This window comes from Carya illinoinensis, chromosome 4, assembly GCF_018687715.1.
Source record: "Carya illinoinensis cultivar Pawnee chromosome 4, C.illinoinensisPawnee_v1, whole genome shotgun sequence".
Classification (NCBI taxonomy): domain Eukaryota; kingdom Viridiplantae; phylum Streptophyta; class Magnoliopsida; order Fagales; family Juglandaceae; genus Carya; species Carya illinoinensis.
In genome coordinates this window covers 22,670,414-22,676,234 of record NC_056755.1, presented here as the reverse complement: position 1 = coordinate 22,676,234, position 5,821 = coordinate 22,670,414, and the positions used below count along the sequence as shown (strand labels likewise).

General features: G+C 34.9%; 1 non-coding gene across 1 annotated transcript; it reads left to right on the top strand.

Annotated features, from left to right (window-relative positions):
- Window positions 1-1,467: 1,467 nt before the first annotated feature.
- Window positions 1,468-1,575, top strand: LOC122308589. Its single transcript, XR_006242109.1, has one exon. It is a non-coding gene; the product is annotated as a small nucleolar RNA R71 (small nucleolar RNA).
- The last annotated feature ends 4,246 nt before the right edge of the window (window positions 1,576-5,821 follow it).

The following is a 5,821-nucleotide window of genomic DNA, read 5'->3' as shown; positions in this document are numbered from 1 at the left end:
TGTAATTAATAAGAGCATTAGCTATAGTAAGGAAAGGTCTACCTAAAATTAAAGGGATTTTCTAGAGTTAACAACAGAACTAGTGTCAAGGATTAAGAAATCAACATGATAATAAAACTTTTCAATTTGAATAAAAACATCCTCCATCACACCCTGTTGTATTTTAATTGAATGATCAGCCAATTGCAATACCACAGTAGTTGGTTTGATATCTCCTAACTCTAGCTACAAACAAATGGAGTAAGGCGATAAATTTACACTAGCTTCTAAATCTAGTAACACTTGCCCAAATTCATGATTCCTAATATTACATACAATGGTTGGACAACTAGGATCCTTGTACTTAGGAGGAATTCACTGCTCAATTAGAACATTAACTTGCTCTATCAAGAAAGCTATTTTCTTTTGCTCTTAACTATACACAAATCTTTAAAAACTTTTGCATAAGTAAGAACTTGTTTAATAACATGCAAAAGAGGGAGGTTAATTTTTACCTGCTAAAGGTTCTCCAATATTTCATTGCTAGGATTCAAAGTTCGCATATTAAATTTTAAAGTTTGAGGAAATGGTATCTTAACTAGGCTCTTTATTACCTCGGCTTCCTTGGACAGCTTGACACCACTATTGCTTTGTTCCTCTTCAACATCCTCTGACTTATCAGTTATTGGAATGCATAAAGATTTGCCACTTCGTGTCAAAATGACATTGACATCCTTCAAATTTTCTTGTGCCATATGTTGACCTTGAGGTGTGGATTGAGCTTGAGAATGAAACTTACCACTCTCATTCACTCTCAAGGAGCTCATCATTTTGAATATATGGCTCTTTATCTCCTTATTTTCTTCAACAACTTACATAATCAAAGACTTAAATTTTTGAGTTTTACCATGTTCCTTAATAAAAGCATGTAAAGTATCTTCTAAGGGGTTTCTAAAAGAAGATGATGCATGATACGGTGCATGATAAACTTTAGGTGGCTGTGTAGGTTGCTGGTTTTCAGATTTTTAGCTAAAATTGTGGTGATTACCCCACCCAAAATTGTAGATATCAGAGAAAGGTGTAAAAAGCTTCATGTGCATACCTAAGGCATTACGTTATTCCTCATACATTCCCCTAATTTTAGTAATGTGGGGCACTCTTGAGCTATCCATGTGTGTTGGCTTTAAATCATTAGTTTTTAACACCTCTAACTCCCTAGTAAGCATCTCAACCTTAGCTTTTAGGTTATCTTCTTCCCTAAGATAGTAAATTCTACCATCATTTGGATTTCTAGCAGGCCGTGACCTATTTATACTCTCAGTAGCACTAGGTCCGATCTAAGTGTGAGCTTTTTTAGTAAGCTCATTGAGATATTCTATAGCCTCGTCTAGATTCTTCTACAAAAACTCACCATTACATATCATCTCTATGAATTGACGCTCGCTTAGTGTAAGTCATAGAAATAACTAACTATGCGCCAGTTTTCATATCCTTTGTGAGGACACATACTCAACAACTCCTTAAACCTCTCCCAAGCCTGATACAAATTCTCACGATCCTTTTGTGCAAAGATGGAGATTTGTCTCTTCAAAGCATTCGTCTTATATTGGAAAAAACATTTGTAAAAGAAGACATGTGTCTTATCATTCCATGGTCCTATTGATCATGATCTTAGTAAGTACAACCAGCTATTTGCTTTATCATTCAAAGAGAAATGAAAGAATTTAAGTCTCACAACATCATCTATAGCATTATGACTATGAAAAATCGCAACTATTTTGATTGAGCTGAAATATTGCATATTTTATATATTTAAAACTAATTTATTTTAATTTCTTCGTGACATTATTATTAATTTTAGATAGAAAAATAGTTAATAAGTATAAATATGAGTTATAATTTAAACTAATTAATATCATGGTTTATACTTAATTTTATAACTTGTGTTTTAATTGGGCAATATTTCCTTATATGCATAGATACTCAATTCTTCCTTTTAATTTATTCTTAGTTTTCTATTGAGTTTTGCTATATACAAGCACAATCGCGTACTAATCTGTGTACCAATATTGATTCATTCATACTTAAAATTTAAATTAACACTGTTTTTAATAAAATCTACTTTTTGGCTAATCACATCATATTGATGTGCAGATTAGTACACAATTGTGCTTGTAATTATATTTTCTCAATAAAAAATTACAAGGAAGCATTTTTGGTTGTTTCCTGGTTCAGGTCTCTTTGGAAGAGAGTAGTTTGCTTCTTCAAGTCTTGATGTCTTTAAAATAGGCTGCACCACAGTTTTGGACAATGGGAAAATGAGAAAATAGATACAAGAGCAAGTTCACTTTTGGATCAAAGGTCCTGCAATGGAAAAGAGAAATTTACTAGCTGGGGAAAGCCTACATGCAGAAGAAATGAGGAGAGTGATTTACGGAAACCAGAAAATGGGAAAGAACTCTAACTCAGCAATAAAAATAAAAAATAAAGAATAAAAAAAGAAAAAAAAAAACAAAACAAAAGGTGTAAAATATGTAAAACAGAAACAGAGAAAAAAGGAAGAGAAGGAAACAGAGAATAGGAAGAGAATGAATTGAATTACTTAAATTGATATTGCTTTACATCACATCTATTTATATACACGTATTGGCATTGTAAGCTATCTGATTTTACTATATCAGATACAAGAAAAACAAGAAATGGAACTAACTTATTACATCAACTAACTTAACTGTCATATAACAGTTTCTTTATTTGATTTTAGCATTTTTTCTTCACATGATTTTAACTCTAATGCTTCAATTTGTTCTTCGATATTCCAACACCCCCCCTCAAGAGGGGAATGGATATTTATCATTCCCATCTTGTGGACTAAATGATGAAAAGTAAGAGAACCAAGTGGTTTAGTTAATATGTCTGCCAGCTGATGTTTAGAAGGAATATGGATGATCTTGATCAGTCCTTCTTGTAATTTTTCTCGAACCAGATGGCAATCTAGCTGGATGTGTTTTGTCCTCTCATGTTGAACAGGATTTGATGCAATTTCAGAAGCTGGTTTGCTGTCAGTGTAAAGCAAAACAGCTTGTGGATGGGGAATATGTAAGTCAGCCAGTAGATACATTAACCATTGAATTTCACATGTAGTAGAGGCTAGAGCTCTGTATTCAGACTCAGCTGAGGATCGACTAACAGTTGGTTGTTTCTTTGACTTCCATGAGATGAGAGAATCTCCAATAAACACTGTGAAACCAGTGACACTTCTTCTAGTATCAATACATCCACCCCAGTCACTGTCTGAATAAGCTTTTAAATGAAGATGAGAATCTGCAGATAAGAAAATGCCTTGTCCTGGTGTTGCTTTAATGTACCTGAGAACCCTTTCAGCAGCTTGAAGGTGCTTGGTACTCGGTTTAGCCATGAATTGGCTTAATGCTTGTACTGAATAAGATAGGTCAGGTCTGGTTATAGTAAGGTATAGTAGACGGCCAACAAGTCTTCTATATAATGCAAGATCTGGCAGAGGAGGAGATGAATCATTGTCACTCAATTTTAGGGTAGATTCCATAGGAAAAGCTATAGGTTTGCATCCTGAAAATCCACTGTCTTGCAAGATGTCTAAAGCATACTTGCGTTGGCACAAAGAGATGCCTTTAGCTGATCTAGCCATTTCAATCCCCAAAAAATACTTGAGTTCCCCCAAATCTTGTATTGTAAAAGAATCATGTAGAAACTGTTTAACAGTAACTATATCATCAAGATTATTAGATGCAATGATGACATCATCAACATAAATCAAGAGTGCCACAAAACTAGTTGAATTGTGTCTGATGAACAAAGAAGAATCAGATTTTGCTTGAGTGAAGCCAAACTGTAGCAAGGATGAAGACAACTTAGAAAACCATTGTCTTGAGGCTTGTTTGAGACCATAGAGACTCTTTTTGAGTTTGCAAACTCTAGGATCAGTTGGTGAGGAGTACCCTGGTGGTAACTGCATGTAGACCTCTTCATTCAAGTCTCCATGAAGAAAAGCATTGTTTACATCAAGTTGATGTAAATGCCAATGCTTAATTGCAGCAATTGATAACAAAGTGCGTACTGTTGTTATTTTAGCCACAAGGGAGAATGTATCAAAAAAATCAAGGCCTTCTTGTTGAGAGTACCCCTTTGCCACTAATCTAGCTTTGTATCTTTCAATTGTGCCATCAGCTTTGTATTTAACACGATAAACCCACTTACATCCTATTGCAGTCTTATTTGGAGGTAGAATTGTAAGTTCCCAAGTTTTATTTAATTCAAGAGCTTTAATTTCTTCTGACATGGCAGTTTGCCATTGAGGATGTGAGCTAGCTTGTTTGAAAGTTTTAGGTTCAAAGGTAGAAGATATAGTAGAAATGAAAGCTTTATGTTTAGGAGACAATTTTGTAGTGGAAAGAATGTGCAATAGAATATGGCTTACTAGGAGAAGGAAGATAGCAATGGAAAGATTCCTGAGATGCTGAAGCAGGCTTGACCATATTACCACAATAGAAATTCTGCAAGTATAGGGGAGGATTCCTTATTCTTTCAGATCTTCTGGGATTTATTTGAGAGATAGAAGGTATTGAAATCTGAGAGCTGGAAGGTGAATTTGAAGGTGAATGTGAAGGTGAGACAGGAGGTGAATTGGAAGATGCTAGAATAGGAGAAGGTGAGACAGAAGGTACTGTAATTGCAGAAGGTATTGCAATGTCAGAGGGTGAAATAGTAGGTATTATATGTTCAGAATTTGAAATAGGAGGGACTGTATTGTCAGAATTTGAAATGAAAGGTGCTGCAATATTAGGAGATGAGATTGAAGGCACTGCAATATCAGGAGATGAAATGGGAGGTATTGTGAAATCATATGGTGAAGGAAAATCAGGAAATATAAAAGGTGTATGATTGGTGTTTGGTATAGAAGGAAAGATAGTTTCATGAAATACAACATTCCTGGAAATGAGGATTTTAAGAGTAAGGAGGTCAAGTACCTTATATCCTTTGATATTAGGTGGATATCCGAGGAATAGACATTTTGAGGCTCTAGGTTGAAATTTTCCTCGACTGTTTTGAATTGTGCTAGCAAAACATAAACAACCAAAGACTTTGAGGTAGTTGTATGCAGGTGGTTTTTGAAAAAGAAGAGCTTAAGGTGTATTATTTCCTAATACAGATGATGGAGTTCGATTAATGAGGTGTGTGGCAGTTAACACACATTCACTCCAATATGATAAAGGTAATTTTGACTGGAAAATGAGAGCTCTAGCTACATTTAACAGATGCTGGTGTTTTCTTTCAACTCTACCATTTTGCTCAGGAGTTTCTACACAAGATAGTTGATGGATCATGCCATATTTTTGATAAAGATTAGGCATGTTGAATTCTTGGCCATTATCTGTTCTAAGTGTCTGAATTTGAGTATTAAATTGGGTTTGAACATAAGCAATGAAATTGATGAGTAAGGATCTGGTTTCTGATTTTGTTTTCATAAGATAAAGCCAAGTGAAACGTGTATGATCATCCACAATTGTAAGGAAAAACTTGTAACCAGAATGTGAAAGAATTGAGAAGGGACCCCAGATGTCACAATGCACTAATTGAAAAGCTTTATTTGCATTGCTTTGTGATATAGGGAAAGACAATTTCTTTTGTCGAGCTAGGGGACAAATCTCACAGACATGATTGTGAGATGATTTTATACAAGGATTAAGAGAGCTAATGATTTTCAATCTGGCAGGAGAAGGATGTCCCAACCGAGAATGCCATATGTCAGGACTGATGGAAGAGGTGTTGGCCAAAAAAGAGTTGGTTGAGTCATGTAATGTCT